Here is a 12739-nt window from a genome sequence, read left to right as displayed (position 1 = left end):
ATACGGGGGAAAAAGGCGGTGGTGGTTGGAGAGGATGAGAGCCGTTCCCTTGCCCGGGGAGTCTCGGCTGCTCTGACGCGAGGGTGGGCAAAGCCCGTACAGGAGCAGCTGGCTGCGTGCGACGTTCGAGCTAAAAGACTGGCTTTCTCGGAAGACAAGGAAAGCGCTTCAGGCCGAGTTTAGGCTGCATTCTTTGACAGGCTTTGTTGCTGACGTTTTAAAGACAGTTCGAGCTCCCTCTCGTGGAGGATTAGCCACCGGCAACGTTTTCCCCATGAACAGGACATTCTGGTTACACGTGTATATATATTCCTGGCCCGAAATTTATATGCTAATAAGATAAACTTTTCGTTAAACTGATTAAAAGGACTTCATGCTCTAATTCCTAAAAAAATAGTTACTTTATCTGCATTAGCGTCCTACGCTAAACCATCCTATTTGTCAGCACGATACTCCGTTTCTTCGTCAGACTTCAGCAAAGCTTCAACAAGGCTCCTTTCTCTCCTCAGCATGTCTCCGGCTCTGTTTGCGTGATATCCACCTCACCGGCTGATCTCTAGCTCCTGCTGGCGCCGTACCTGAAGATGGAAGATGCTTTTCTTGCCAGAGCTCTCCCTCGGCATTCAGCATCACACCAAATGATGACTGCCTCTAGGATAAACTGAACCAACTGAGCTCTTTTTGAAGATAATATTTATACTTTGTTCTTGTGGTTGTTTCCTGAGCTGCTTCAATTTTTTTTTTACAGTATCTCTTTTCTAGCAGTGATATAAAAAGTGACACTGAAATCCAGTAAGAGAACAGCTGATGCCACATACAGAAGTAATACCTGTTTCCCTGTTCTTCCTTCATATTTCCATTCAGCTCTCCATGGACGCATAAAATACGAAGATGACATCATCTTACTAAGTGCTCATGTTTATTTGATGGTCCTTCATGATCTGAAGTCCTTTCTTTCCTTCATTAAACAGAAGAAAAAGCAAAGTGAAAGAAGAATGAGGGGGAAAAAAAAGCATCATCTAGACTTAAATCCTTACAAGATGCTCCCACGTTGTGTCTGACTGGTGAGAAAGGATCTTGCTGTTTCATTTTTATGTGAAGTTTTCTATGTGCTATTTATCTAAAGTATTAATTGATATGGCATATCAAAGTAAGCAATATTTTGTTAAGGTCAGAATTCTACCATGCGTCGTGTTCATCACTGCACTTAAATTACAGACCACATGCAAGAAGTAAATTTTTTGCATGAAAACTATTTTTTAAAAAGGAAGTTGTACAGCCTTATAGATACAAAAAGGAAAGTGATTGCATAACAGTAGTGTTCTGTAGCACTTAAAATGCCATTCACTACTCCTGCTGTTAATTAATAAACTAAACCAAGTAATTTTTATATGATGTGCTTTGTTTTTCTCTATATAGTGGCAATAGATATTGCAACTGATAATTAAAAAAAAAAAAACACGCACAAGACTGTGATGAGAGAGGTGGGCGATTTTACACAGAAGCATCCCTTAGAAAAGGGTTCCTTGTGTTTTCCTCAGCCTCCGCTGAAGCAGTGAAATGGCTCCAGCACAACAAAATGTTGAATTTCACCTCCATAGCTGCAAAGAGAACAAATACAACAGCTACTTCCTAGGAAAATGCAGCCAAAATAAGTAATATGAGTGCTCCTGGAGAAACAGTGGACACCTTCTACACCTCCCACATGTTCTCTAGGCTTGAAAACATCTATATAGTCCCAATCCAATCCACAACAGGATACTTGATTATCCCAGGTTCAGTTGTTTGGATAACATAATCTTTGTTACTGTGTGAATACTTGAGCCAGCAATAAAGTAGATAATAATAATGCTGAGTACAGTCTCCCTTGAGAGAATTTAATAATTTTGATTCGCAACTTCTGTATTAGTGAAATCTGACAGAATCAATAAACATCTTTTGAAAATTTGTGCTCCTCATAAATCGAGGATGATACGGTGGTAATATATCTTCTCTTACATTTGTTATGAGTCTTATTTTCACTTTAATTTTCACAAAAACAATTACCCCTTGTAAAGAATATAATTTGCAATAACATGAATCTGTGGAATCACAAATGAAGCTCAGTAAATGAGAACATACTTTCATTACAGTTCTTGTGACTGGTCTTTGCAATGTCTTATTTCAGTATTTTGAGGCAACTCACAATCGGTGAATTCACATCCACCGGGAATTTACCCTCCTACTCAGACAAACTGGAAGAAATAAGTGGTAAACACTGATTCTGCTGGTGTCAGTGGTGCTCAGTCAGCCAGAGCTCCCAGCAAAGAACATTTGCACAGAATATGTTTTTTTTTCTGGCAAAAAAAAAAAATAATATGATATTACAGGATAAAAAAAACCAAACAAACAACAACAACACAACAAGAAAAACCCAAGTGTGCCTCCTTATTCTACCCTTGAACAAAACCACAAAGTACATCATGCAAATTGTTTCACACGTTAACTGAAATTTGCAAGAAGCTCACAGAATGCCAAAAGCGATGTACATGTCTTGTTAAAACCTCCATAAACTCTGATAAAAGCGTAACTTTAGGCTTGTTACCATCATTACAGGCCGAGACTATTTTATTTGTACACAAGTAATCAAATTATATCTTAATTGCTTGTCACTAGGCAACCATTGATTTTAAGATGAGTGATCAATTCTTGGGGACAAAGCACAAGCTAAATATAATCAGGAGTTACCAGTTAGCCCTTTAAATAATCATTAAAACCAAAGAATCACTTTTCCCTCTCCCCAGAAACCTACTCTTTTTAACTCACAGTGTCAAATAATCACAGCAAGTACATTTGTGCAGTTTTGCTAAATCAATCCCTGCTTTTAACCATGTAGGGGATACAAAAATGTTTGTATCAAGAAAGAAAATGAAAGTGAGAGAGACAGACTTTAGTGTATCGTAAATCTTTTCTAAAGCTCAGGACTGAAAGGTACTATTGGGCCATTTTACCGTGTTTCCTACAATCTCCTAGCAAAAGCATCTTTATATTGTTACGACACTTTTCTTTTTTTGGTGTCTCTCTTTTTATCTCTGCCACAACATAACCTACACACTTCTTCTAGAGGAAACTGCTCCAGAAATGCATTTTCTCCTTTGGTTAGCAGTCATCTTCCAGTGTCTAGCCTGAAGTTATTTGTAACCTAATTACATGCATTTGTTCTGGCATCAATCACCCACTAGTTTCTCTAGCTCCTTCCCATTGTGCTCAGTCTCTGGATTTACCTGTGAGTCACAATTCCATTCTCTGTCTTTGGTAGGTAAAAGAGATCAGCCTGATATAGCTTCCTTTTGCACTAGAGGAGCTCTGCTCCCTTAATATCAAGAGTCTGCATCAGTTCTTATCAACTTTTATTTTTCTTGAACATGCTCCCGTCCTCTTCTTCCAGGTCTCTAATTCAACAGCACCTTACCACTAATATTTACTCTCTTCACGGGAAATGTCTTTCCTAACAACCTGCCAATTATATCTGCCTAGAAGTGGGAAAGAGATCTGGCATGATTATTCCTTAAAGTAAGTCTTACAAGGTGGCAAGGAAACAAAAACAAACAGTCCTTCTACAGAACACCTCAGACATCTGTACCAGTGAAAGAAATGTAGGAAACCCAACAGAAGAGCCCGAACATGTTAAATATTGTCATTACCAAAGCCAATTAGCATAACTGAGAATGGATGGGGTGATTCGTGCAGGCTGTGCGCAGCAGAGTGAGCCTGTTCATGAAGACCGCTGGGGTGGAGGAAGAGACCTGCTGTTACTTTGCACCAGCGGAGCACCCTCTTGCCTCTAAGGCGGCGGAAGATGTTAAGCTGGAGGTGACCAGATAAAGGTGAGGAGACTTAGCACTCTGACTCATGTAGTTGTCCAAAAATCTGTCTCGTAGTGCTGGGAAAGGAAAGTAAATTCTATTAATAATTTTGAGGGGGGCAATTTGACAGAGAAGGTGAAGAAAGGAGTGAGAGAAGATGACTTCAAATGGTCAGCAGCGCTTCTACAAGAATCAGCTGTGCATACATAGGCAGGTCAAGTAGCAGAATCATTACATGCTAGTTTAGCATTTTTAGGAAAAAAAAGAGGAAGAACAACAACAGTGGACACCGAGATAGCAGACATCAGTTTCAAGGAACTGGTTACATTTCACTGGCAGAAAAGTAGCACACATCTTCAGAGAAAAATTAAAGCAATTGCATCATCTAAAAAAAAGAACGAGGAAACTTAAAAAGAGATCAGCTTGATGAAGTCGTGGGTCCTCAAGAATCTGAACTCAAGAAGAAAGCATACAACAGGTAATGAATGAGGAGCAAACAGTTTTTTGAAGCATGAGGGCGAGAATGAGGCTGTCCAAGGCACAAAGGCAGATCCAACAGGCAAAGGTCATAAAGGACAGAAGAAAACAATCTGTCCGCACATATCCACACATATTGTGAGGGGAAAAGCACAGAAAGAGATGGTACAGAAAAAGGTGATATTTATTCATTGTCTGCTTTAGAGTCATATTCACAAGTTTCTGTTTTGCTTTTGTACGGGCTTACTTCTACCAGCTGCAGACCTTTCACATCTTCTTATTGAATTGCTCAGTTCTCTTCTCCTGCCCCTAAAACTACCCTAGCTCATCAAGTTTAATTTCAATATTTATCCTGTCCTCCTGCGTGCATTATACACCTCACAGTTCCATGGTATCTGAGAACTCGATAGCACACTCTCCATCACCTAAGCAAAACATGGGTTAGTACGGACACAAACCAGAGCCTTGCAAGATCCCACCCAAGACGTATTCAACTTCTTTGATGGTATTCTCAGCGGCAAGCTTGTTTGAAATCTGAATTCTAAGTCTTGCACCCAGCTAGTTATACATTGCCTTGACTGTTTTTCTCTGGCTTATTTACTGCATGAGCACATCATAAATAACAGTATCAAAAGCCCTAATAATGCCAAGATAGATTAAATTTACTGCTTCCTCTCTGTCCAAAAGACATGTTATCCTATCAAAGAAAGAAATAATATTGGCTCCACACAACTTATCAATTATAATTAATCTCATTTTGATCTTTCAAGTACTCAGATGTATCTGGAATTCTTATTCCAGAACTTATCTGGAAATTGGAGTTGGTTGGCTGGTCTACAGCTGCACATCCACTCCTTCTCTTCCTCCTTCCCTTCCCCCTCTTCCCTACTGAAAATAAGTACCACATCTGTTTTCTCAATACTTTCCTTGTCTTCCAAGTTTGCAGACAGCGCAAGCAGCTCTGATTTTCAATCAATTTCAAACAATTTTAATTTGGGGGTACATAAAATGTTGGCTGATGCAACATCCTGCCTCTTCATTGCTGCTATGAATTGTATTAATGGAGAAGGACAATAGCTCTTAATAATATAAATTACAGACATGCCTCCCTACAAAGATTATTTCCAAATAGCTCAGAATCAGAGGGAAACAATCAAGGCCCTGTTGAAATTAAGACTGTTGATATAAAGTCTAGAAGTTTGTACTTCACCTACAGTAAAAAATTAACAGGAATATTTTAATCAGTAAAAATTCTATTTACCTTTTATGTAAGGGTGTATCAGATACTCTAGTTTAAAAAAATGGAAAGAAAGAAGACTAGGAACAGAAAGTGAAAAAGATTAATACATTACAATATCATTTTTATGCTAATGAAAGTCATAAAAAAAGACATGGATACGATATAATTTATTTTGTGGTATATTTTTATTTTCTCTCATTTCTGAATGAAAGTACTTGAATAGGCAGATACTTCTAAGCACTACATTCCCAAAAGTAGACCTCAGAGTAGCCTGAGAAAGGACAGTCTTGGCTGAAATAGAAGACAAGAAAGAAACCCATATCTCATAACAGTTGTCTAGTCTTTGACATTTTAAATATTCTTTCTTCATGTTTGCGGATTCATTTCTTGACTCTCTCTTTCCTGGAAGTCTTAGCTACTCTGTGTCACACCCTTCACTCGTATATCCTTTGAACAAGAACATAACTTCTATCCAGTGCTGACAGCTTGTCATCTTTCTCCCAAGTATTCATACCAAGAGATGCTGATCTTGTGGTATATCCAAGACTGAAAGAATCTGCTTTTCATTTTTGCTTAATAAGCCAAAATCTAGAAACAACTCTGGTACACGAGGTTGCACTGAAGTACTGAAATCCATTTTTGTTTACGCCTCTTCCTTCTCAGTGTAATTCTCTATTTTTTAATCCTTTATTTAAAGGAAGCTTGTCAGAGAAATCCTTTCCTGTTTGAGCAGAACATACAGAATTAGAGGTCAAGGTCAGAAGGACGAGGACCCTTCCTCCCCCAGCCCAAGCATCCCCACCTGGAACCCCATTTTGCAAAACTGGTGCAATACACAGAACTTGAACAGGGTAGTACTTCTTTTAGTAACAGCAGTGTTTCAACTCCTCTTGGGAGAAAGTCCCCTGGAGTCATTTTGCTGTTCCCCCTTCCTCATTCTTTCTCCAATGACGTATTCAGAAGTAAAGTGCTAGCACACAGAAACTCTGGGTTTATATTGTCACCAGTTTTCAAGCCTGAAATGTTGCTAAAAAATTTCATATTGTTTGGACATGGCTATACCCAAAATCATGACAATAGAGGCAAAGACTCAGCATCTTCAAGTTTTACTCACGTAAGATAATCCTCACTAATTAGGCTGGGAAAAAATGTAATTAAAATATATCCCATATATTAGACCACCATGATGCCATGTCATACCTCTGAAGAAGATGAAATCTGACAAATTAAAAAACAACAACAGAGAATAAAATGGATATGCAAAAGAGCAAATAAAATCATATAAAATTAATGGTTTGTTCAAGTTTGTTTAGTTGCTTTTTTTATTGAGAAGGAAGCCTTGGGTGGCTGTAAATTTATTGTAGGGGCCATTACCCTTATTTAATATAAGAATGGAAGTTCTCAAACGCTTTTATCACTGGGCTGCATCTCAACAGATATACAGAGCTCTCTACTTCCATTTGCAGGCACACAAGATCCATATCTACCCTGCAGAGCCATATGATACATCATCCTGTAAACACTTAGTGTCTGGAGCGGTGCCTGCTCAACACAATCAGCCAGCTGTCTTATGGCCATCAACAAGTGTTCTGCAAATCAGCAATTCCAAAACTCTTCAATGAACAAATATTTACAGCATCCATGTCTGCAAAAATGTTTTCTTACTACATTTTTCAAACCCACAGTATAACCTTCAGAGAGACATAAAGGCGGCAAAAGGGCTCCAGAAAACACTGTTTCAACAGCAGTACTCCTTTTAAGCTCTGCAAAACTCATATATGCACTCTCATATAAACTTATACATGCTCATAAATGTAGACCATCATAATTTGTCAGGGCAACACAAATCTGCAGACAAAACTATAAGCACACTACAGTACCATTCACTTTTGACCTTTCCTGTTTAGAAACTTCTGGTTCTGCTCCATTAAGAAAAATCATCACAAAGAATCATTCAGCTCTGTTAGGACAGAGAGAGAGGAGAAGAGGAGGCTCAGGGGGGACCTTATCGCTCTCTACAATTACCTGAAAGGAAGTTGTAGGGAAATGGGGGTCGGTCTCTTCTCCCACATTATGAATGACAGGACGAGAGGGAATGGCCTCAAGTTGCACCAGGGGAAATTTAGGTTAGATATCAGGAAGAATTTCTTTACAGAGAGGGTTGTGAAGTATTGGAACAGGCTGCCCAGGGAGGTGGTGGAGTCCCCATCCCTGGAGGTGTTTAAAAACCGTGTAGATGTGGTGTTGAGCAACATGGTTTAGGGACCCTGACAGTGCAGGGTGAATGGTTGGACTCGATGATCTTGAAGGTCTCTTCCAACCAGACGATTCTATGACACTTCAGACATACCCCCGAGCCCCGCTCCTGCACAGAGCGGTGGTCAGACAGCATCATGTACAAAAAAAACCCACTGCAAATGCACAGGGACCAAACCATGCTTGGTCTTCACTAGCTCTGCCTATCAGGTTGGCTGCAAACTGCAGAGTTTCATAATTCTCTCACTCATGTTGATTGATGTACAACAAAGTGTAACTTTATATTAAAGCCACTCCTTCAGCCAAGGCGTTGGGTTTCTTCCACCCAGCTATCAATTTTCACAGAACTTGGAGGAATTGCATGTCTTTGTGATTGCCACTTTGCTGCTCAAATCAACCAATGGAACCAGTGTTTTGGGATAAGAAGGTGTGCTGGGTTTACATGGTGAGGTTTTGGTAGCAGGGGAGGGACTGCAGAGATAGCCCCTGTAAGTAGATGTGAAAAGCTTCCCTGGCTCCAAAACCAGTCAGACCAGCCTCTGGCCAGGTCGGACCCCACATCCCCTCTGGCCAGGGCTAAGCCCATCAGCACCTCTGCAAATGTCCTATTTAAGAAGGGGGCAAAGGAGCCTGAACTGGGCTGGACCTACACTGAAGAGAGCGGGGAGGTGGGGGGCTGGCTGCTCGACTGCAGATGACTGCAGTGGTATCATTTGGAGAGCTCTGAATTTCCCCGCTCCCAGGGCACCTGCTGGGTGGAGTTTGTCCTGCTGGGAATGCCAAGATTCATCAGGCCAGTTGGGCCCAGTGCAGCTGCAGTAGAGAGAGGACTGAGACCTGAGAGAAATGGCTACACAGACTCCAAGGTCAGTGAAGATGGAGCGGGAGGAGGTGTGCCAGAGCTGAGATTCCCCTGCAGCCTGTGGAGATTAATGGTGGAGCACAGACCGACTCGCAGCCCATGGAGAACCCCACACTGAAGCAGAGATGCCTGTGCCTGAAGGAAGTCGTGCATTGTCTTAGTGGGAAGGACCCCACACTGCTGGAGATCGATGACTAGGCGGAGATGCATCTGAAGTCCATGGAGGCCCCCATGCCGGAGCGGGTGCCAGCTCCCTAAGAAGCCATGACTCTGTGGGAAAAGCCCCCACTGGAACAATCTGACGGGTAAAGATTGCATCCTGCAGGAAGGACTCACGTTGGAGAAGTCTGTGGACTGTTCCATGACGAGGGAATCCATTGGAGACGGGGAAAAGAGTGGAAGGAGTCCTCATCCTTTAAGAAAGGAGCAGCAGAAACAATGTGTGATGAACTGACCTGCAACCCCCTATTCCCTGTCCCCCTGCACTGCTGGGGGAGGAGGTAGAGCCGGGAAGATCTGGTTTTGTTTCTTGTTATCCTCTCAAGTAACTGCTGATGAATTAAATTGATTTGTCTCCAGGCTGAGTCTGTTTTGTCTGGGGCCATGGTTGGTGGGTGATCCCTTCCTGTTCTTATCTTCACCTTCAAGCCTTTTGTTACATTTTTCTCCCCTCCACCTTGCCAAGGAGGAGGAGTGAGTGAGCAACCTTGTGCTGGCTTAGTTGCCAGCTGGGCTAAACCACAACAGAAGGCACAAATCCAGAGAGAGCACTGCTGAAAAGGTAGTGTTAGGCTCAGAAGAGGAGGCTGCAGTGACAATATAGTGGGTAGGGAAGGACTCCTTGCACAAGTATTTGCTTACAAGCCAAGTACTAACTGGCTATAAATAAAGTCATGGCTCTTTAGTAAAGTCATGACAAAAATTAAACACTTCCAAAATTGATTTAAGTCAATTATAGTTCAAAGGTTTGGAAATCTTGGTTCTAACAATCTTATTTATTCTATTGAGCCTTTGAATTTTTTTCTCCTGACCACAAAAACTAGTATCTCATTTATTTTTTGGCAGAGAAAATGGTTGATAATGGGTGTTGTCTAATTCTTATATAATCCTCTTGCTAAAAAAAGAAGAAGCTCTAAGGGAAAAGATAAATATTATAGATGTTTTATAGTCTGAGACTACACACCACATATTACTAGTATTCTGATAGTTTTGGTTTTATATTGGCAATTGGTTTAAAACCAACTGTACAATAACTTAAAAATACATTACATATACAAAATGCATAACAGGATCTTATCAAATAAGAAAGTAAAACCTGTGCTTTTTAAAAGACACTGAAGTACGCCTTTGAGATACATAGACAGTAGGTATTGTTGATGGTCTAATTCCGAAAGTTTACCAGACCTATGTCCAACAACTACTGCATTATAGCATGTTGCAACTGTTGCATTATAGCACTTCCTAGTGCTACAAGGAAGTCAATTATTTAATAAAAGTTTGAATCACTAAAGTTTATAAAAGCAGATTTTACATCCCTTGCTGTCCTTTCACACTCTCATATATCAAAACATTTTTTTAAAAAAATCATTAGAGCACTACTTCTCACAGTAGTAGCCCAAATAGATTTGTAGACTTTTAAGATTAATTGAGAAGACAATAGGTATTCCAAAAACTGACCTACTTCTGCACAGGTTATTTTGTTTGATTTTTCTAATTGCATTCTTTCCAAGAATGCAGAATCTAGATCCAGAAGGAGACATCTGTAAAATATGGCATATTAGGAATGTTTGGTGTATTTGCAAGGGACTAGTAGAAGTTAAACTACTATGAAAAGTCATCTAATCGATTTATGAAGCACATAGAATTTCAGATAGCTATATACAACAGGAGGTCAGAGTGTTATAATCCCAAGTAAGCCAGCAGCTCTAGGAATACTTATTAAAACTTCTGGAAGTACATCGCCTATCTTGCCTTATTAAACTGTTTAAGGATATGGCCTAAGTCAGCGATGAGCTACGGGGAAAGTTTCATACCCACGGTAGTGTATGAATTCAATGTGTAAAACGTCAGCCACTTAAATTTCTGAACTGGTGAGACTACAGCTCCTGTTATCAGAGTACAGTATTTGATGCAATTCCCCCAAACATGTTTTGTAGCTAACAAAAAGGTAAACACGTTTATGCAGAATTTAACTGCACAGCCTACCTAGACTGCCAAGTTTCAGCAGGCATGTGTTGGCCAAAATCTGTTAGACTAAACAAGCATTGCACAACATGTCTCTCCCAACCCCTGAGCTGGGGCTCCACTCACCTAAATTAGGAGACAGAAGACAAGGACTCAGAACAACTGTTGGGTATTTGTGGCTTAGGAAGTGAGACTGAGGATACATTCTCATTTTTGCAAGCTGCTGAATTTAGGCAACTTTCTTTTTTAAAGACCTACTCGGAATTCTCAAAGGTGATTTCAGATAAGACCAAAACTGCATTCACCTCTATCATACAAAGTGTGTGGTCAAAAGCAAAAAGCATGTTTGTTGAATGAATCTTTTTTATTCTGAGCTCAAACACTTGTTGTTTTACAAAAGCATCTGAAATAACATGGTATCTTAAGATGTACAATTACCTACTTCAATTAAAAAATATCAGGTTCTTTATGATCATCAGTATTATTCAATATCTAAGTGGCGGATCTCAGAAATTTTTGGCTTACTGACCAGTTTGACTTGAAGCTCCACCAGAGATAATATATGAGGATCATAACTGTTTCTTCTGGTTTCTAACAGGTCTTCATATCCCATAATTATCTTCTACTTCGTGAAACTGTAGAACATTACTTCTACCTAATGGGTCATTTTCTTCAGGGTAGGAGGCAAATGATCTATTAGATAAAAAATAATTGTATCTGCATACTTCCTTTTCCATGTCAAAGGAACGATCAGGAGGACGTTTAGTAGTGGTAGATCTGAGTGCATAGCCAGGGCGTTAATTGTTAATGACAGTACTGAGTGACAGTGGCACTTAGCTGAAGCAGTCAACTGCATAATAATCACTGCGGGGCGGTGCGTGCCGTTGGATTCAGTTAGCATTACACTTAACAGTTTATCAGTTTATCACTCTGCAAATCAAATAAACTCTCTTTCAGCCTTGGCACTTCTACCGATACTACTTTTTCTGCATATCTTACTCAGAAGTACGTATCTCTGAAATCAATCTGCAGTCATGCCCCTACAAGGGGGAAAAGAAAAAAAAACGGTTGCCTCGCAGATGGCATAGAAAGGGGAAAGCAAACGAAATCTTCATTGGTTATTGAAAAGGAGGAAGGGAAATCAGACTGGTTTTTGACAAAGGACAAAACAAGTAATAAATTACAGGGGAAACAACATGCAAACGCTTGCATCATATGCAACACCTTTTATTTTGGCCCTACCTATGTGGAGCAATGAAGTGATTTCCACGAGCCTTTGCCATGCGCCCTCCACACAGCTTGGGAGCCAAGGTCCTTCCTTTCCATCCTAATGTAAGCAGTCTCAGACAGCAAGGGAAGGGCACTCTTTGCCATTTGCAGATGCAGGCAGAGCCAGCAAACACTGACTGATACCTGCAAAAGCCAACACAAACGTTTGCTACAGCTGACAGATTGTATCAAGTTTTAACTGGAACATTAAAAATGCTTTGTGTGAGCCATGCCAAATATTCTTCCACTTGTGGGCAGCTAGAGTGAACAAGTTACATGTGTCTTAACAAGTATTTTTCTTCAGCACTTCTCTTCCTTTTAGAAGTCAACCAGCCTATTTTTACTTAACTTTTCCTAAAGCAATCTATGAATAATATTATCAGCCTGGGAACAGGCATGCCCTTTCTTCAGTTTAAAAGTAAAGGAACACAAGAATAAAACAGCAGCCAAGAAGCTGTTGGATCATCAATTTTACATATAATTAAAACTAAACATTACAGTCATCCTGAGGACATTTTCCAGCTTAAAAACCCCACTCTAGCTCACTTCTTCATCTTCACCTCCAAATAGCCTTCGAAGGGAAACAAAGACTTTCAACTTTTCTTT

Source organism: Tauraco erythrolophus, chromosome 3 (assembly GCF_009769465.1).
Source record: "Tauraco erythrolophus isolate bTauEry1 chromosome 3, bTauEry1.pri, whole genome shotgun sequence".
Taxonomy (NCBI): domain Eukaryota; kingdom Metazoa; phylum Chordata; class Aves; order Musophagiformes; family Musophagidae; genus Tauraco; species Tauraco erythrolophus.
The sequence above is the reverse complement of the archived record's forward strand: the minus strand, read 5'-3'. Positions refer to the sequence as shown.